Genomic DNA, 22945 nt, shown 5'->3' on the forward strand with positions numbered 1-22945 from the left:
TAAAGTGTAAATAACACCTAACTTTTTTTAATTTCACTTTAATTTAAATGAACTTTAATTAATTACACTTTAATTTAAAATTTTATATTTCTAAAATAGTTTTAAATTTTTTAATATTGAAATTTTAATATTTAAATTATTTTATATGAAATTACAGATATAATATAACTCCCTGCAAATTTATAAAAACTCTTAAAAATATATTAAGAAATAATTATTAACTTTATGGGAATAATAAGGAGTTATATTGTTATTAAATTTGTGCTTCCAAAAATAAAATTATAGTTAATATTCATCAATAAACACTACAAACATATCATGTTATACACATATTTCAACTATTATATATACACAAAATTTTATTCTCTTAATCACCGTATCACATATGCCAATTTACACAATATAATGTAAAATTTCTTCGTACATCTTAATCTTAATATTTTTCAAAATTAATATAATTTTAGATGAAAATAAATTATATAACTTTTTTAAGCCAATATCAATCAATTGGATAAAATGAAATAAAAAAAATTAGCTATTATTTACACTTTAATTTAAAACATTATATTTTTAAAATTTAAATAATTTTTCTAATATTTATAATTTTATCAATCATTTTGTCATTATAAATAATAAATTAACATTTATGTGTATAAATTATATTGATTCATATTTGCAAACTCTGATAAATATAGATATAAATTATATATTTTTGATGTGTAAGATACAAACACTTGTAAATATGGATGCAAACTATTGCTATCAAATGCTACCCCAAAATTATGTGTTTAAACTCTGTAAAATATATATATGTAAATTATATTGATTCATGTATAAAAATTTTAGTAAATATAGTTGTAAATTATATATTTTTTGTATGTAAATACATATAAATATTAATGCAAATTATTATTCGCCAAATAATGGCTAAAAATAATAAATTTTAGTGATCCTCTAACATTCATCTTATCTAATTTATATATACATTTCGTAGATTTAGATATAAACTTTAAATATTTTCATAAATAGCTACAACCTATTGTGATTTACGTGTTAAAGTTGTTTTTTTATAAACCGCCTCTAGCGATTTATGGCATCAGTCAATTTTCATTTAAATATTTATACCATGTAATGATTTATCTATAAATTTTAAAACCTCTACGTCGCAGTTTATATAGAATTAAAATGATCCGAAATGTAACTATTTTGAAAATATAATAATTGAGTAATTTTGGCCTCCACTTTGTGTATCTATGTAATTTGCCCATAATCAAGAATTCCATATGATTAAAAATTGAGTATTTTTGCTACACGAGTTTAATATTTTAAGCATATTACAAGTGCATTAAAACTTAATATTTGTAACAAAATATGTACTAAAAATATAAAATTATAACTAAAATAAAGATTCTTTATGTATATTAAAAAGTTTAATTATTTTGTTAGTCTTTATAGTTTCGTAAAATTTTTAATTAGGTTTTTATACTTTTTTTTTAATTGGATCTTTGCACTAATTTTTTTAATTAGATCCCTCTTAGCAGTAATTGGCTTAATTTTATAGAGACTCAACTAAAAAAAATAATTGGTGCAGGACCTCAAATAAAAAAAAAAGTTTAGGGACCCAATTAAAAAAAATTGGTGCAAGAACTCAATTAAAAAGAAAAAAAAGTACAGAGACCTAATTAAAATTTTTGCAAAACTACAAGGACTAATAAAGTAATTAAACTTATTAAAAATTAAAATAATAAAACATTTTAAATTATAAATTTTAGAGAGTTAAAATTTATTTATTAATAAAAAATGTAATTTTTTTACTTAATAAATAACATTTAAAGATTACAAACCTTGTAATTCTTGTTCATTTAAAGTGTTATATAAACCTAGAGATAATTTTTTTATTCACTATAGACCTAAAAGTGCAACAATGATAATAAAAAAAATTACATAAGATGATAGAAAATTAGGAATAATGGGAACAAACTGAAAGCAAATGCCCCTTTAAATAGCATCAAGCTAGACAAAAAGGTAAAGAGGGCATCTTCTAACTAATATTGAAGATTATTGGCTAAGAAATCATCAGTGCATCCATTTCCTTCTTAGAAGGAAATCAAGGAATGATTTATAAGCATGATCCAAGGAATTCAAAAGAGCTCCAATTTCATACATAAGGGGGAAGCAAACATGAGTTCGAGTTGCATTTTTAAATAGGCCGCATTGCAATCAATAAACAGATTTTCGTATATGAGATACTTCCTAAATTTGCATGGGTATGATAAGCACACTCATTTTGAGTATTTGTGATGCGCATAAATTAATCATTCTAAATATGACCCTATATAGATTTAACAGTAATTATTAATTTCTCACATATGGCATAAATATTTCTAAATTTCATTTGGTGTAATCCTAATTTTTATAATTTGTAACTTGCACTATACTCTCATCTCTTTTCACAGAATTACTATCTCTACTTCTCTCTAGTCTCTGCCATTGTCGTCCAGTCCAGCAATCGCTGTCTTTCTCCCGATGTCGTTCTTAGTCAATCTCTCCATGTCGCTCATTCTCAGTATCTCTCTTTATATCATTCGTTTTCAACCTTAGAGCGCCGTCGTTCTCTCTACCATTGTTATGGCACCCGCGTCCTTTTGTCACCATTCAGCGTCGTCGTTCTTACTTTTTTGTATATTCATTTATGCGGATTCATGCCCCAATTTTGTTTGGCACCCCCTCTTATGGACATTGGTAAGGTCAATTGCGACGGGAGTGTTTTTACTTATTGGTATTTGGCTAGTTTTGGTTGTGCCATTTGTCACAGTGCCAATAGATCAATCAATGGTTGTTTGGATTGCTATCACAATATTAATGTCTTCCATGGTGACGTATTTTCAATTTGAAGAAGTTTGGTGCTGGCTTAGCTTAGGAGTCTGGGATGGGGAGAATCTAGTGTGAAAGACATCAATGATGCTTTCTTTTTGGTTGACAGTACTGAAGATACATGAGCTCTTATGTAGAGAATGAAAGGTTATCATCAAGTTCATTCATCCCTCCACTGCATGCTTAGGACGGCCAAGAGATTCCATATGTAGCTCAGACTATGCTATAGAGGCTCGTGGCTAGTGATCTGATCTCTTTAGAATCCCCTAATCTGTTTTTTTTCTATTCTAGCTTGGTATACTGCACACCATCCAATGTTGATATGGTGATGAATTATAATTTATAAGCGAGTACACAACAAATGGACATCATATCATTAGGCTTTTTATTAATGCTATACAACATGCAATATTGTTATTTATCGTAAGGGATATTTATTCATTTTTAAATAAGACCATTATGTCTATTCATCTATAATTATAGTTAGTTTATTACAAAAATGGATATTAAAATATCTTCCAAGTGACACTAACCTCACATCTTCCCTTACAAAAGAATACCGACATATAGGAGGCAAAAAACCAGAAACTCATCAAACCAACTTTGATACTACTAAAATTAACAATGTATACTTCATATGCTAATGTCCGTAAAGTGCCAACCATTAAAATTAATAATGTATACTTCATTGGAAAGCCAGTGCATCTTCCAAATTCAACTAGAATCTAGATGAAGCTACTGTCAAAATTTAGAGTCGCTAAAGTGTTGCATCATTGTTATAGGCAATATTGAGTAACGTAAAGACTTGCCCAAACGAAGCAAGGTTACAACTCTGAACCCATTCTCTCCAATTGCTTTCTCAATAGCAAGAAAATTCTTGTTTCCTTCCACAAGTTTCAAAATCCACTCACGAGCAAAATATCATGCAATTAAAAAAGCAACACTTGCTGCCACCTGCAATCCCTTCAAGTATTAGATTCAAAGCAACACTTGCTGCCACTTATATATGTAACTATACTAACAAGTATTTTATGAAATAACATGATTCTTAATTAATGATTAGTATACTTACGAACAATAGTACATTAACTTGAAACAAGAAAATATCGATATAATTTACACATATTTGTAGTCAATACTATCAAATGATCCAACACAAATGAACTGTAAAAGAAATTTACTCACCGCCCACTAATGGAGATTATGATAGTGCCAGTAATAGATCCAAAAAGAAGTCATGCCGAAATTATTAAAGGAATAGCAGGAATTGCAAGTATTTGAGACAACATCAAAATGTAAACACAAAAATTCAGGTCAAAACAATATCTATAGCAGAAGACAAAAACAAAAATAATGATAGAGACAAGAAAGACAATATAACTTGAAGGGAAAAAATTAATATGCACATAACAACACCAAATTTGTATATGAAGCATTAGGAATTGAAGTTGATGAAAGAAAAATGATATCTCAAATCCTGCTTGCTGCTGGACGAAATTGTGATCAAACAATGGCTCCAAAGACTTGGTGCTCTTAAACATGAATTACACTTTGTCACAACTCCGCACAACTAACCAGCAAGTGTACTGGGTCGTCCAAGTAATACCTTACGTGAGTAAGGGTCGATCCCACAGAGATTATTGGTATGAAGCAAGCTATGGTCACCTTGTAAATCTCAGTCAGGCGGATTCAAATTGATAGTGGTTTTCGGAAAATATAAAGAGATACTTAATTAAATAATAAAGGATATAAATACTTATGTAAATTCATTAGTGGGAATTTCAGATAAGTGTCTGGAGATGCTTGTCCCTGTTGGATCTCTACTTTCCTACTGCCTTCCTTCAATCTTTGTCACTCCTTTCTATGGCAAGCTATATGTAGGGCATCACCGTTGTCAATGGCTACATCCCATCCTCTCAGTGAAAATGGTCCAAATGCTCTGTCACAGCACGGCTAATCATCTGTCGATTCTCGATCATGTTGGAATAGAATCCCTCGATCCTTTTGCGTCTGTCACTAACGCCCAACAATCGCGAGTTTGAAGCTCGTCACAGTCATTCAATCCCGGAATCCTACTCGGAATACCACAGACAAGGTTAGACTTTCCGGATTCCCATGAATGCCGCCATCAATTCTAGCTTATACCACGAAGATTCTGATTAAGGAATCCAAGAGATATGCGCCCGATATTAAAACTCGAGGTACAGCAGAGCTCCACACCCTTAATCTATGGTGTGTAGAAACTCCACCGTTGAAAATACATAAGTGATGAAGGTCTAAGCATGGCCGAGAAGCCAGCCCCCAAAACGTGATCACAGGATCAAAAATACAATCCAGGATGCAAATACAATAGTAAAATGTCCTATTTATAATAAACTAGCTACTTAGGGTTTACAGAAGTAAGTAATTGATGCAGAAATCCATTTCCGGGGCCCACTTGGTGTGTGCTTGGGCTGAGCTTGAATGTTACACGTGTAGAGGCTTTTATTGGAGTTGAACGCCAAGTTGTAACGTGTTTCTGGCGTTCAACTCTGGTTCGTGACGTGTTTATAGCGTTTGACTCCAGGATGCAGCATGGAACTGGCGTTGAGCGCCAGTTTACGTCATCTAATTACGAAGAAAGTATGGACTATTATATATTTCTGGCAAGCTCTGAATGTCTACTTTTCAAAGCCGTTGAGAGCGCACCATTTGGAGTTCTATAGCTCTAGAAAATCCATTTTGAGTGCAGGGAGATCAGATTCCAACAGCATCAGCAGTCCTTTGTTAGCCTCCTATCAGAGTTTTGCTCAGGTCCCTCAATTTCAGCCAGAAAATACCTGAAATTACAGAAAAATACACAAACTCATAGGAAAGTCCAGAAATGTGAATTTAGCATAAAAACTAATGAAAACATCCCTAAAAGTAACTAGATCATATTAAAAACTACCTAAAAATAATGCCAAAAAACGTATAAAATATCCGCTCATCACAACACCAAACTTAAATTGTTGCTTGTCCCCAAGCAACTGAAAATCAATTAGGATAAAAAGAAGAGAATATGTTATAAATCCCAGAATATCAATGAATATTAGTTCTAATTAGATGAGTAGGACTTGTAGCTTTTTGCTTCTGAACAGTTTTAGCATCTCACTTCATCCTTTGAAGTTTAGAATGATTGGCATCTATGGGAACTTAGAATTTCGGATAGTGTTATTAATTCTCCTAGTTAAGTATGTTGATTCTTGAACACAGCTACTTTTATGAGTCTTGGCCGTGGCCCTAAGCATTTTGTTTTCCATTATTACCACCGGATACATAAATGCCACAGACACATGACTGGGTGAACCTTTTCAGATTGTGACTCAGCTTTGCTAGAGTCCCCAGTTAGAGATGTCCAGAGCTCTTAAGCACACTCTTTTTGCTTTGGATCATGACTTTAACCACTCAGTCTCAAGCTTTTCACTTGGACTTGCATGCCACAAGCACATGGTTAGGGACAGCTTGATTTAGCCGCTTAGGCCTGGATTTTATTTCCTTGGGCCCTCCTATCCATTGATTCTCAAAGCCTTGGATCCTTTTTACCCTTGCCTTTTGATTTTAAAGGCTATTGGCTTTTTCTACTTACTTTTTTTCTTTTTTTTTTCTAATTTTTTTTGCCTTTTTATTTTTTTTCGCAAGCTTTTGCTATTCACTGCTTTTTCTTGCTTCAAGAATCAATTTTATGATTTTTCAGATCATCAATAACATTTCTCTTTTTCATCATTCTTTCAAGAGCCAACAATTTTAACATTCATAAACAACAAGATAAAAAATATGCACTGTTTAAGCATTCATTCAGAAAACAGAAAGTATTGTCACCACATCAATATAATTAAACTAAATTCAAGGATAATTTTGAAATTCATGTACTTCTTGTTCTTTTGGATTAAAAACATTTTTAATTTAAGAGAGGTGAAGGATTTATGAAATTTTATTCATAGCTTTAAGACATAGTTACTACATACTAATGATCATGAAGTAGAGACACAAAACATAGATAAAAATGAAGCATAAAAATAGAAAAACAGAGAATTAAGAACAATGAAGTTAAGGAATGAGTCCACCTTAGTGAGGGTGGCGCCTTTTTGAAGGACCAATGGTGCCTTCTAGGCTCCTTTATGTCTCTTCCTTGCCTCTGTTGCTTGATCCCTAGTGATTTTGGTGCTCTTATCCTTATTTGCTCCCAATAGTTGTGTGGAGGACAATTTATCCCCTGAGGTATCTCAGGGATCTCTTGATTTGCAGTCAAATGTTCTACCACTGAGCTATAAACCCTTTAGATGAGTCTTTCCATTTCCCATGACTCAGAGGTGGAAGCTTTAGTATTCCCTTTTCTCTTTTTTTTTTTATTTTTTTATTTTTTTTTAGGTTTCTCTGGCCTTAGGTGCCATCAATGGTTATGGAAAAGCAAAAAAGCTATGCTTTTACCACACCAAACTTAGAAAATTGCTCGCCCTCGAGCAAGAGAAGAAATAAAAGATGAAGAATAAGAAGAAGATATAGAGGAGATGGAGGGATGTGTGTATTCGGCTATATGGGTGGGATTGGGTGGGAAAGAGAATTTGAATTTTGAAGGTAGGTGGGGTATATGGGGAAGTGGTGAGTGAAAAATAGAAGGGATGACCGTGAATGGAGAGGGAGAGGGTGAGGTAGGTGGGGATCCTGTGGGGTCCACAGATCCTGAGGTGTCAAGGATTTACATCCCTGCACCAATTAGGCATGTAGAATGCCTTTGCATACAATTCTGGCGTTTAAACGCCGAAGTGATGCTCATTCTGGGCGTTCAACGCCCATGTGCAGCATGTTTCTGGCGTTGAACGCCAGGTCCATGCTTGTTTCTGGCGTTCAGCGTCAGATCCATGCTTTGTTCTGGCATTGAACGCCAGCCAGATGCTCCTTACTGGCGTTTAAACGCCAGCCAAATGCTCCTTACTGGCGTTTAAACGCCAGTAAGTCCTTCCTCTAGGGTGTGATTTTTCTTCTGCTATTTTTTATTCTGTTTTTAATTTTAGTATTTTTTTCGTGACTCCACATGATCATGAACCTAATAAAACATAAAAGAACAATGAAAATAAAATAAAATTAGATAAATAAAAATTGGGTTGCCTCCCAATAAGCGCTTCTTTAATGTCAATAGCTTGACAGTGAGCTCTCATGGAGCTTCACAGATGTTCAAAGCATTGTTGGGACCTCCCAACACCAAACTTAGAGTTTGAATGTGGGGGTTCAACATCAAACTTAGAGTTTGGTTGTGGCCTCCCAACACCAAACTTAGAGTTTGACTGTGGGGGCTCTATTTTGACTCTACATTGAGAGAAGCTGTTCATGCTTCCTCTCATTACCAAATATCTTGGCATTTAGCTTCATGATGGCTCCTAGATATTGAGCAACTTGCTCTCCAGTTACATCTTCATCCTCTTCAGAGGAAGAATAGTCTTCAGAGCTCATGTGGAAGAAGGAGGTTTAATGGAATATCTACGGTCTCTATATGAGCCTCAGATTCCTTTAGGTCCTCAATAGGGGACTCCTTCTTGCTCAGAGGACGTCCCAGGAGGTCTTCCTCACTAGGATTTTCGTTCTTTTCTCCCACTATGCATTCAGCCATATTGACTATATCAATGGCCTTGCACTCTCTTTTTGGATTCTCTTCTGTATTGCTTGGGAGAGTACTAGGAGGAGTTTCAGTTACTTTCTTACTCAGCTGGCCCACTTGTGCCTCCAAATTTCTGATGGAGGACCTTGTTTCACTCATGAAACTTAAAGTGGCCTTAGACAGATCAGAGACTATATTTGCTAAATTAGAGGAGCTCTGCTTAGAATTCTCTGTCTGTTGATGAGAAGATGATGGAAAAGGCTTGTTATTGCTTAGCCTGTTTCTTCCACCATTATTAAAGCCTTGTTGAGGCTTTTGTTGATCCTTCCATGAGAAATTTGGATGATTTCTCCATGATAAATTATAGGTGTTTTCATAAGGTTCACCCATGTAATTTACCTCTGCTATTGCAGGGTTCTCAGGATCATAAGCTTCTTCAGAAGCTGCCTCTTTAATACTGTTGGATGCATTTTGCTATCCATTCAGACTTTGAGAAATCATGTTGACTTGCTGAGTCAACACTTTGTTCTGAGCCAATATGGCATTCAGAGCATCAATTTCAAGAACTCTCTTCCTCTTAGGTGTCCCATTATTCACGAAATTCCTCTCAGAAGTGTACATGAATTGGTTATTTGCAACCATGTCAATAAGTTCTTGAGCTTCTGCAGGCGTTTTCTTTAAGTGAATGGATCCACCTGCAGAGTGGTCCAATGACATTTTGGAAAACTCAGATAGACCATAATAGAATATATCTAATATGGTCTATTATGAAAACATGTCAGAAGGACACTTTTTGGTCATCTGCTTGTATCTTTCCCAAGCTTCATAGAGGGATTCACCATCTTTTTGCCTGAAGGTCTGAACATCCACTCTAAGCTTGCTCAACTTTTGAGGAGGAAAGAATTTATCCAAGAAGGCCGTGACCAGCTTATCCCAGGAGTCCAGGCTATCTTTAGGTTGTGAGTCCAACCATGTTCTAGCTCTGTCTCTTACAGCAAAAGGGAAAAGCATGAGCCTGTAGACTTCAGGACCTACTCCATTTGTCTTAACAGTCTCACAAATCTGCAAGAACTTAGTTAAAAACTGATAAGGATCTTCAGATGGAAGTCTATGAAACTTGCAGTTCTGTTGCATCAAAGCAACTAATTGAGGTTTCAGCTCAAAATTGTTTGCTCTAATGGCAGGAATTGAGATGCTTCTTCCATCAAACTTGGACGTTGGTTTAGTGAAATCACTAAGCATCCTCCTTGCATTATTGTTGTTGGGTTCGGCTGCCATCTCCTTCTCTTGTTCGAAAATTTCAGAAAGGTTACCTCTGGATTGTTGTAATTTAGCTTCTCTTAGTTTTCTTTTCAGAGTCCTTTCAGGTTCTGGATTAGCTTCAACAAAGATGCCTTTTTCCTTATTCCTGCTCATATGAAAGAGAAGAGAAAAAGAAAAAGGAAGAGAAATCCTCTATATCTGGACAAAGAGGATCCTTATTATTAGTAGAAGAAGAAAGGAATAAGAGTGGAGAATCCAATTACAAGGGTGAGGATAGAGGCAGTGATTGGAGGTGAAGAGAGGTGAAGAGAAGTGTTAGTAAATAAATAATTAAATAGAAGAAGAGAAGAGAGGGAGAATTCAAAAATAATTTTGAAAAAGTAGTTAATTATTTTCAAAAATTAAAGATAAGATATAATTAAAATTAAAATTTAAAACAATTAAAAAGAATTTTTGAAAAAGAGATGAGATATTTTCGAAAATTAAAGAGGGAAAAGTAGTTAGGTGGTTTTGAAAAATATAAGAAACAAACAAAAAGCCAAATAGTTAGTTGAAAAAGATATTAAAATCAAATTTGAAAAGATAAGAAGATAAGAAGTTAGATAAGATATTTTGAAATCAAATTTTTGAAAAAGATAAAATTTTGAAAAAGATATGATAAAAAGATAAGATAAGAAGATATGATAAAAAGATAGGATTGAAAAAGATTTAATTTTTAAAATTAAAATTAATTACTTAACTAATAAGAAACTAAAAGATATGGTTCTAGAATTTAAAGATTGAACCTTTCTTAACAAGAAAGTAACAAACTTCAAATTTTTGAATCAATCATATTAATTGTTAGCATAAATTCGAAAATTAAGATAAAATTAAGAAAAAGATTTTTTTGAAAAACATTTTAAAGAATTTTCGAAAATTAATAAGAAAAATGAAAATATTTAATTTTTGAAAAAGTTTTAAAAAGATAAGATTTTTTAAAATTGAAAATTTTGACTTGACTTGTAAGAAACAACTAATTTTAAAATTTTTTGACCAAGTCAACTCAAATTTTCGAAAATTTGGAGAGAAATAAGGAAAAGATATTTTTTATTTTTAAATTTTTAATGATGAGAGAGAAAAATACAATTATGACCCAAAACATGAAAATTTTGGATCAAAACCAATTATGCATGCAAGAACACTATGAATGTTAAGATGAACACCAAGAACACTTTGAAGATCATGATGAACATCAAGAACATATTGTTGAAATATTTTTGATGCAAAGAAAACATGCAAGACACCAAACTTAGAATTCTTTAATGCATGGACACTATGAATGCAAAAATGCATATAAAAAACAACATACAACACAAAACAAGAAAACATCAAGATCAAACAAGAAGACTTGTCAAGAACAACTTGAAGATCATGAAGAACACCATGAATGCATGAATTTTCGAAAAATGCAAGAAAAATTTTTTAAAGCATGCAATTGACACCAAACGTAAAAATTGACTCAAGACTCAAACAAGAAACACAAAATATTTTTGGTTTTTATGATTTTATGATTTTTTTTGTATTTTAATTAATTTTTTTCGAAAATTATATTTTTGAAAAACGAAAATAAAGAAAAATTTTTTGAAAGATTTTTGAAAACTTTTTTGAAAGGAAAATAAAAAGAAAATTACCTAATCTGAGCAACAAGATGAACCGTCAGTTGTCCATACTCAAACAATCCTCGGCAACGGCGCCAAAAACTTGGTGGACGAAATTGTGATCATAAAAAATGGCTCCAAAGACTTGCTGCTCTTAAACATGAATTACACTTTGTCACAACTCCGCACAACTAACCAGCAAGTGTACTGGGTCGTCCAAGTAATACCTTACGTGAGTAAGAGTCGATCCCACAGAGATTGTTGGTATGAAGCAAGCTATGGTCACCTTGTAAATCTCAGTCAGGCGGATTCAAATTGATAGTGGTTTTCGGAAAATATAAAGAGATACTTAATTAAATAATAAAGGATAGAAATACTTATGTAAATTCATTAGTGGGAATTTCAGATAAGTGTCTGGAGATGCTTGTCCCTGTTGGATCTCTGCTTTTCTACTGCCTTCCTTCAATCTTTGTCACTCCTTTCTATGGCAAGCTGTATGTAGGGCATCACCGTTGTCAATGGCTATATCCCATCCTCTCAGTGAAAATGGTCCAAATGCTCTGTCACAGCACGGCTAATCATCTGTCGGTTCTCGATCATGTTGGAATAGAATCCCTTGATCCTTTTGCGTCTGTCACTAACGCCCAACAATCGCGAGTTTGAAGCTCATCGCAGTCATTCAATCCCGGAATCCTAATCGGAATACCACAGACAAGGTTAGAATTTCCGGATTCCCATGAATGCCGCCATCAGTTCTAGCTTATACCACGAAGATTCTGATTAAGGAATCCAAGAGATATGCACCCGGTATTAAAACTCGAGGTACAGCAGAGCTCCACACCCTTAATCTATGGTGTGTAAAAACTCCACCGTTGAAAATACATAAGTGATGAAGGTCCAGGCATGGCCGAGAAGCAAGCCCCCAAAATGTGATCACAGGATCAAAAATACAATCCAAGATGCAAATACAATAGTAAAATGTCCTATTTATAATAAACTAGCTACTTAGGGTTTACAGAAGTAAGTAATTGATGCAGAAATCCACTTCTGGGGCCCACTTGGTGTGTGCTTGGGCTGAGCTTGAATGTTACACTTACAGAGGCTTTTATTGGAGTTGAACGCCAAGTTGTAACGTGTTTCTGGCGTTCAACTCTGGTTTGTGACGTGTTTCTGGCGTTTGACTCCAGGATGCAGCATGGAACTGGCGTTGAACGCCAGTTAATGTCAATTAATTACGAATAAAGTATGGACTATTATATATTGCTAGAAATCTCTGGATGTCTACTTTCCAACACCGTTGAGAGCGTGCCATTTGGAGTTTTATAGCTCCAGAAAATCTATTTTGAGTGCAGGGAGGTCAGATTCCAACAACATCAGCAGTCCTTTGTCAGCCTCCTATCAGAGTTTTGCTCAGGTCCCTCAATTTCAGCCAGAAAATACCTGAAATTACAGAAAAACACAAAAACTCATAGGAAAGTCCAGAAATGTGAATTTAGCATAAAAACTAATGAAAACATCCCTAAAAGTTACTAGATCATATTAAAAAGTACCTAAAAATAATGCCAAAAAGCGTATAAATTATCCGCTCATCACTTGCATCGTTCACAATTTTAATGAAGCACGTGATAGGCAACTGACACGATTCATATTGTGCAGAAATTTTTTCCTTGTCCTTCAATTTCACCTCTTTAATCCCCTTCCTTGCTTCTTCACAAGAATCCATCGTCGAGTAGAACCAAGGTTGTGAGAACCGAAAAGAAAATAGAAAATTGTAATTTAACCAAAAATAAAATGGAAAATTGTGGATTTTTAGAGAGGAAGTGGAAGGAACGGCAGAAAACAAGAGAGGAAGAACCAAAGAAGGTCAATAGATATTCGCTGGTCGTTTTTTTCATCGTCGACAATCCTAGAAGTAAGAACCAGAGAGGAAGAACCATCGCCGGAGGACTTCCACAATTTTGTCCATAGGGTTTCTTTGCTAGAAATGGTCTTCTATAACAACTTTTGTTGAAATGGGGTCTTTATTGCTGTATTTGTCCAATTTTATCATAGGACAATTTTTAAATATTAAAAGACTTGTTATTTTTGAATTTTTTTAAATAAATAAATTAAATATTTTATTCACGGATATAGGTAATTTCTAACGTATTTATCGATTTGTGTTGCATAACTTATCTCATTTATAGTATAAACAAAATAAATTTGTGTATATCTTGTTTTACTGTAAACGAGATAAGACATGTTTGCCATTGAACATATCATGTTTGCACACGTGATACGTAGCAGGGCTTATCTAGTTTACCGTGTAAATAAAATATATACAAACTTATTTCGTTTACACTGTAAATGAGATAAGTAAGGTCCGTGCCTATATAAACAAGTCGTTTATAGCGTGAGTGTTGTCACTTTCAAACCATTTTTTACTTCCTCTCTCGCTCCTCAAGACATTTCTATTGATATTGTTGAGATACTCGGATATTATGACATGCGTAGATACTCTAGATGATGACATCAACTACCTGAATGCGACATGGCATATTGTTAGGGCGATCGACTTTCAGGTTAGTGTTGTTATTTTCTGTTTTAGTTAAATAAGCATATAATTATAGTTAGAGTACTTTTATAGATTTAGTATCTATTAGATAGTGTAATATATTTAATAAGTGTTAATTAATTAATTTAATTTAACTTAGTAGTTAATTTAATTTATTTAGTAAACATTTATTACATTTTTTTATTTCTTTAATTCAAATTATATATTTTTTATTTTAGTTTTGAATATGCTAGATAACTTGTTTTACTGTTTATTTGTGGCAATGTTGTTAGATAAATCTTTTAGATGTTTGTTTTTTAAAATTAATTAATTTCAATCCAACTAAATTATAAGATGTGAAATAATTATTTATTATCATTTTTATCTTTTATTTTGAAACAAAAATTTTTACAAATGAAATAGATTTGTTATTGATTTTATTTTTTAACACAAGCCTCGCCTACTACTCCCTCGGCGAGTGAGCCACACTCTTGCACTATCGAACGTCATTCTCCCTTATTTGAGGGAGGTTGGGTTTGGCGACACAGTGCAGCTTAGGGACTTTCTGTTTGACAACTCCCTAATTACTACATTCATTGAGCATTGGCATCCGGAGACCCACACTTTTCACTTGCCTTGGGACGAGTGCACCATCACCATGCAGGACGTTGCGTACCACCTTGGGTTATGCATTTATAGAGAGCCAATGGGTGGGTGCTTACATGACTTTCAAACATGGTACCAACACCTGACTTGGGAGTGGGTAAAGGAGCTCCTCGGTGCTAGGCCTCCTCATGCTCAGCAGTAGGGGGTGTAAAGGAAGGAGTCATTCTCAATCAAGCTAACGTGGTAAATTGATACATTGTAATTCAATTTTTTATTGCATAAATTGATACATTGTTATTGTTGCATATTTTCACAGATTGATAGGTATGTTTCAGTAGAGTAGGGATCAGTTTGACCAGAGAGTCCTCCGATGGCATCTTTCGTTGGATTGGTTGCAATTGCATTAGGTACGAGAAATTGTATTATTTAGTTGTCTCTAAACGATTAGTTCTCTTCTGTAATAAAGGTAACTCTTTGATTATATCACACTTTATTTTGTAGTTCCTATGGATACCGTACGACAACCTAGCCTTGCAGGCCATCAATCCGGACTTGTTAAGGAAGGAGGTAAAGTGGGGGACATAAATGACTGTAGTGCCCTTGATCTGTTTTAACATTGTTGAGTTTTACTATGTTGATCGGGTGAAACGCCAATTCGGAGGCATGCAGCCAGTGCCTAGAGCCCCATTTAATGTCGACAGGTTCCTGACTACCACAGGACGAAGAGAAGAAGTGCGGTGGCCCACTCGCCATTAGGAGTGGTACGACAGATGAAGGTCTCAATTTGAGGGAGGTCACAGGATCTCCATCCATTCACAAACTACCATCCTACCATTTACAGCCCTACCTGGTTGGGTGGATCTTGGTGCATTAAGCAGTCGTCATGAGAGATCCATGTTAGACAAGATCCAGTTCAACAAGGCATATCAAATTCATACCACTAACCAACAGACCATGCAATGTCTTACGGACCAGTTCTGCACAGATAGAGAGCAAAGGGTCAGGCAGGGTCTTCATCTACCTCAGTGTGGGTTCCTTACTTGTCACCGAGGCCCAGCTCCTCGTACGGCACAGATGTCTGCCTTGGTTCTCAGTATGTGACACCGCTATCAGTCGACTATGGGTGATTGATGACTACATCACAGCCGCTGCCTGCACTACCACATTATCCACCTGTACAGCCTTACTACCAGACATAGGCATATACTTATGTGCAGTACCATGACACTCAGGTGTACCCACATCCTCCACCTCCTTCGTCGCTTCTACCACCGCACGCACAGGCTCCTCTGGCTCTACAACCTAGCAGACTGATGAACCACTATTTTATGGTTTATTTTGTACTAAATTGAGTGAATTTTATTAACTATTCTTACACTTATTCATATAAATTGCATGGTTTTATAAATCCTTCCGAATTTGGGCTATGATTGAAAACATGCTTCTTTGGCCTTAAATTTGCTCATCTTTAATCTTCTCTTATTACCATTCGATGCTGTGATATGTGTGTTAAGTGATTTCAGGTTTTCTAGGGCATGAATGGCTTAGAGGATGGAAAGGAAGCATGCCAAAGTGGAAGGAACACAAGAAATTGAAGTTTTGAGAAGCTGGCAGCGACGCGTACGCATGGGCGACGCGTACGCATGACCGGTGCAGCAGGCAAGCGACGCGTACGCGTGACGAGCGTCACGTGCCTCACTTACGAGAAAACACTGGGGCAATTTTTGGACTGCTTTTGACCCAGTTTTAAGCCCAAAAATACAGATTAGAGGCTGCAGAGTGAAGCTGGGAGGAATCAATCATTCACTTTTTATTCATTCACACTTTAGGTTTTAGATGTAGGTTTCTAGAGAGAGAGGCTCTCTCCTCTCTCTAGGTTTTAGGGTTTCTTTTAGTTTTATTTCTTCTACATTCTATTATTCTAGCATCTTAGTTTATCTTCTCTTGTTGATTTCTTTATTTTCCCAATTTAGTTTATGAACTCTTCATGTTAGATTCAATTTCTTTTTAATGCAATTTGAGGTATTTCATGTTTATTGCTTCTTTCTTTATTTATTTTTATTTATTCCTTGCAATTGTTGGTCTTAGATTTTATATTCTCTTATTACTTTTTTATACTTTTATTTTGTGCCTGCCAAGTGTTTGATAAAATGCTTGGGTGGATTTTAATTTAGATTTTTATGTTCTTAACTTGGATTGATTATTTAGAGACTCTTGAGTTATCGAAAGTCATTTTTTGATTGGTGATTAAAGATTGCCAGTTTGCTTAAACTTCACTAAATCTAGTCTCTCACTATGAGTTGACTAGGACTTGTGAACTCAAGTTGATTGTATGCATTTGATCTTCTTCCATTGGTTAGAGGTTAACTAAGTGAAGGCAATTCACATTTACCATCACAATTGACGATGATAATGAGGATATGACTTCTAATTCTCAATCCTTGCTAATAGCTTTCTTAGTTATTAGTTTATTTTTCTCGCAATCTATATTCTCTTGTTCCTTATTTCAAAAATCCAAAAATATACTTTTCCATAACCAATAATAAACTACACTTCCCTGCAATTCCTTGATAGACGACCCGAGGTTTAAATACTTCGGTTAATTTTATTGGGTTTGCTTAAGTGACAAATAATTTAAACATTGATTGAGGTTGAATTGTCGGTTCAGAACTATACTTGCAACGCGAGATTTTTGTGAAAAACCTTTACCGACATTTTTCCTCCGTCACAGACACAACCTCCTTTTTGTGGCACTGAGAATCACTTGCATTACCCACCTGACCAGTACCAATAATGTATTATACATGCATTTTTTATTATTTAGTTTGTGTATGGTACTTTATTTAGTTTATGTTTTGTATTGTATTTAGTTTATTTATGGACACTTTAATTAGCTTATTTGAATTTGAATTTATTTATCATTTGTTTTTATCCATCTTATGTTAGTCTAGTAACTATTTTCAAGTATACTTGAATGAAGAGCGTCGATTTTTAATTCATCTTTTGCATTCAATTTGTAATTAATGAAATAAATAAAATAAATAAGATAATGAAGTCATAGGAATATAAGAAAAAACTAGAACAAAAAAAAAATACACCAAAAGACATGACACAACTAGTTATCCTCTGTGGGTTGATTGGGATAGCCTCTCCAAATATGACCGGTTTGCCTGCATAGCTCACACCGTTTTTTTTGTGCTCAACCTCAACCATCTCATTACAAAACCTCGTGAAAACTGGTCTGTCGGTTGCTTTCCTATGCATGGCAGGATTAGGATGCAAACATGTCTCATACCACTCTGGCCATAGCCTCTCGTCTGGTATCAGGGGAAACTCAACCTTGAACACAATATCTTGCACACACACAAGATGAACATGTGGTGCGCGAAAATGTAACTCACACAACTAAACCGACAAGTGCATCGGATCGTCCAAGTAATACCTCAGGTGAGTGAGGGTCGAATCCCACGAGGATTGCCGAATTGAGCAAGCTGTAGTTATCTTGCAGATCTTAGTCAGGTGAATAGAAAAGATAATGGTTGTTGTTGTAGGCGCATAACCAAAACAATAACGAAAGCAATAAAGAGTTGACGTAAAAACAATAGTAAGAAATCAGTTAAGGCCTCGGAGATACTTGTTCTTCCGGATTGATACTTCTTACTGACTACTTTAACAATGAATGATTAATTCAATGGCAAAGCTGTAAGTGATTAAGCCATGGGTCGTGGTCATTAATCTCCTCAGATCCAAACCAAATGCCCGAACAGGTCAATCAATTTGGTAGAGGGTGAAGCACATGCAATTCAATCTCAGATTATCCTACTCAAAACACAACAAACAAGAGAATGACGCTCTATAATTCTAGCCTTGGAGCCACAAGAACCTCAATTACCCCTAACTAACGAGATTTTATGTCACATATAAGCCCAAGTAACTTGTTGGAACCTCTGATGTACTCTCAAGCTGTAGCTCAATACTATCCGGGTCAGGACTCGTAATGAACTCATTAGAACAAGGGGTCATACTGTCGTTTCACCCCAGATTCATAAAGATGAAGAATGAAAATACACCATAGAATGGAATCAAACATATATTAAAGTAGAAAATTAATAATATTAATCCATAGGAATGAGTAGAGCTCCTATCCTTAACCTAGGAGGTTTAGCTGTTCATAATTTACAGAAAAGATAGTTCTGAGAAGCTGAAGATCAAAAGTTCTTAACAAAGGTGATATTTCTTCTATTTATACTCATAACTAGACCTAAAAAGATATTAATTATAATTAGAAATTACAAAAAATGAGATCAATTAAGCTAAAGGTGCAAAAATCTACTTCTGGGCCCACTTGATGAGTGTTTAGGTTGAGCTTGGCGTCCAACTTGGAGAAGTGGGCATTGAACGCCCACTAGGGGGTGTCCACGTTGCTTTGATGCTCCCTTGGTAGTGTTGAACACCAGTCTTGGACGTTCAACGCTGGCTTAGGTCCTCTTGGGGTGTTGAATGCCAGAAAGAGAATAAGTTGGGCGTTCAATGCCCAATTTGGGTAGCCATTTCCAAAGAAAGGTATAGACTATTATATATTGCTGGAAAGATTTGGAAGTTAGATTTTCAATGTCTTTGAGAGCGTATCAATTGGACTTCTATAGCTCCAGAAATCCTCGTTTGAATGCACGGAGGTCAGGATCTGACAACATCTGCTTCCCTTTTTGTGCCTCTGAATCAAACTTTGCCAAAACTTGCCAAATTCATCCAAAAATTTCCTAAAATCATAGAAAAACCATAAAAACTCAAAGTAGCATCTAAAAAAAGTTTTTTCACAAAAACCTACTAAAATATAATAAAAATTAACAAAATATACTAAAAACACTATGAAAATAATGCCAAAAAGTGTATAAAATATCCGCTCATCAACAGGTGTCTCCCACTCAACACTTGAGGCGGCTAATGAGCGGATAATTTATACGCTTTTTGGCATTATTTTTAGTTAGTTTTTAGCATGATCTAGTTACTTTTAGGGATGTTTTCATTAGTTTTTATGCTAAATTCACATTTCTGGACTTTACTATGAGTTTGTGTGTTTTTCTGTGATTTCAGGTATTTTCTGGCTGAAATTGAGGGACTTGAGCAAAATTCTGATAGGAGGCTGACAAAGGACTGCTGATGCTGTTGGAATCTGACCTCCCTTCACTCGAAATGGATTTTATGGAGATACAGAACTCCAAATGGCGCGCTCTCAACGGCGTTGGAAAGTAGACATCCAAATCTTTCCAGCAATATATAATAGTCCATACTTTATTTGTGATTAGACGACGTAAACTGGCGCTCAATGCCAGTTCCATGCTGCATTCTGGAGTCAAACGCCAGAAACACGTCACGAACCAGAGTTGAAAACCCAAAACACGTTACAACTTGGCGTTCAACTCCAAGAGAAGCCTCAGCTCGTGGATAGATCAAGCTCAGCCCAAGCACACACCAAGTGGACCCCGGAAGTGGATTTATGCATCAATTACTTACCTGTAAACCTTAGTAGCTAGTTTAGTATAAATATAACTTTTTACTTGTTTGATCTTGATGTTTTCTTGTTTTGTGTTGTTTGTTGTTTTTCATATGCATTTTTCGTTTGTTAGAGTCCATGCATTAAAGATTTCTAAGTTTGGTGTCTTGCATGTTTTCTTTGCATAAAAATTTTTTCAAAATTATGTTCTTGATGTTCATCATGATCTTCAAAGTATTCTTGGTGTTCATCTTGACATTCATAGTGTTCTTGCATGCATCATGAGTTTTGATTCATAATTTTCATGTTGTGAGTCATTTTTATGTTTTTCTCTCTCATCATCAAAAATTCAAAAATAAAAAATATCTTTTCCTTATTTCTCTCCAAATTTTCGAAATTTTGGGTTGACTTGGTCAAAAAATTTTAAAAATTAGTTGTTTCTTACAAGTCAAGTCAAATTTTCAATTTTAAAAATCTTATCTTTTCAAAACTTTTTCAAATCAAATCTTTTTCATTTTTATCTTATTAATTTCGAAAATTTCAAAATATTTTTTCAAAAATCTTTTTCTTAATTTTATTTCAAATTTCGAAATTACACTAACAATTAATGTGATTGATTCAAAAATTTGAAATTTGTTACTTTCCTGTTAAGAAAGGTTCAATCTTTAAACTCTAGAATCTTATCTTTTAGTTTCTTGTTAGTCAAGTAATCAATTTTAATTTTAAAAATTAAATCTTTTTCAAAATTAAATCTTTTTCAAAATATCTTTTTCTTAAAAATCTTATCTTTTTATCATATCTTTTTATCTTATCTTTTATCATATCTTTTTCAAAATTTTATCTTTTTCAAAAAAATTTTGATTTCAAAATATCTTACCTAACTTCTTATCTTCTTATCTTTTCAAATTTGACTTTAATATCTTTTTCAACTAACTATTTGACTTTTTGTTTGTTTCTTATCTTTTTCAAAACCATCTAACTACTTCTCTCTCTCTAATTTTGAAAATATCTCATCCTTTTTCAAAAATTCTTTTTAATTAATTAATTGTTATAAATTTTAATTTTAATTATATCTTATCTTTAATTTTCGAGAATCACTAACTACTTTTTCAAAATTATTTTCGAAATTCTCTATCTCTCCTCTTCTTTTATTTATTTATTTATTTACTAACACTTCTCTTCACCTCTCTTCATCTCAAATCACTACCTCTATCCTTACCCATTCTTCTTCACTCTTCTTCCCTTTCTTCTTCTACTAATAATAAGGATCCTCTTTAATGTGACATAGAGGATTCCTCTTTCTTTTCTTTTTCTCTTCTCTTTCATATGAGTAGGAATAAGGAAAAAGGCATCTTTGTTAAAGCTAATCCAGAACCTGAAAGGACTCTGAAGAGGAAACTAAGAGAAGCTAAATTACAACAATCCAGAGACAACCTTTCTGAAATTTTCAAACAAGAGAATGAGATGGCAGTCGAACCCAACAACAATAATTCAAGGAGGATGCTTGGTGATTTCACTAAACCAACGTCCAAGTTTGATGGAAGAAGCATCTCAATTCATGCCATTGGAGCAAACAATTTTGAGCTGAAACCTCAATTAGTTGCTTTGATGCAACAGAACTGCAAGTTTCATGGACTTCCATCTGAAGATCCTTATCAGTTTTTAACTGAGTTCTTGCAAATTTGTGAGACTGTTAAGACAAATGGAGTAGATCCTGAAGTCTACAGGCTCATACTTTTCCCTTTTGCTGTAAGAGACAGAGCTAGAACATGGTTGGACTCACAACCTAAAGATAGCCTGGACTCCTGGGATAAGCTGGTCACAGCCTTCTTGGATAAATTCTTTCCTCCTCAAAAGCTGAGCAAGCTAATAGTGGATGTTCAAACCTTCAAACAAAAAGATGGTGAATCCCTCTATGAAGCTTGGGAAAGATACAAGCAGATGACCAAAAAGTGTCCTTCTGACATGTTTTCAGAATGGACCATATTAGATATATTCTATTATGGTCTATCTGAGTTTTCCAAAATGTCATTAGACCATTCTGCAGGTGGATCCATTCACTTAAAGAAAATTCCTGCAGAAGCTCAAGAACTTATTGATATGGTTGCAAATAACCAATTCATGTACACTTCTGAGAGGAATTCTGTGAATAATGGAACGCCTCAGAGGAAGGGAGTTCTTGAAATTGATGCTCTGAATGCCATATTGGCTCAAAACAAAGTGTTGTATCAGTAAGTCAACATGATCTCTCAAAGTCTGAATGGATGGCAAAATGCATCCAACAGTACTAAAGAGGCAGCTTCTGAAGAAGCTTATGATCCTGAGAACCCTGCAATAGCAGAGGTAAATTACATGGGTGAACTTTATGAGAACACCTATAATTCATCATGGAGAAATCATCCAAATTTCTCATGGAAGGATCAACAAAAGCCTCAACAAGGCTTTAATAATGGTGGAAGAAACAGGCTAAGCAATAACAAGCCTTTTCCATCATCTTCTTAGCAACAGACAGAGAATTCTGAGCAGAGCCCCTCTAATTTAGTAGACTTAGTCTCTGATATGTCAAAGGCCACTTTAAGTTTCATGAGTGAGACAAGATCCTCCATTAGAAATTTGGAAGCACAAGTGGGCCAGCTGAGTAAGAAAGTCATTGAAACTCCTCCCAGTATTCTACCCAGCAATACAGAAGAGAATCCAAAAGGAGAATGCAAGGCCATTGATGTAATCAATATGGCCGAATGTACAAGGGAGGAGAAGGATGAAAATCCTAGTGAGGAAGACCTCCTAGGACGTCTCTCAAACAAGAAGGAGTTCCCTATTGAAGACCTAAAGGAATCTGAGGCTCATATAGAGACCATAGAGATTCCACTAAATCTCCTTCTGCCATTCATGAGCTCTGAAGACTATTCTTCCTCTGAAGAGGA

This window comes from Arachis hypogaea, chromosome 2 (genome assembly GCF_003086295.3).
Source record: "Arachis hypogaea cultivar Tifrunner chromosome 2, arahy.Tifrunner.gnm2.J5K5, whole genome shotgun sequence".
Lineage (NCBI taxonomy): Eukaryota > Viridiplantae > Streptophyta > Magnoliopsida > Fabales > Fabaceae > Arachis > Arachis hypogaea.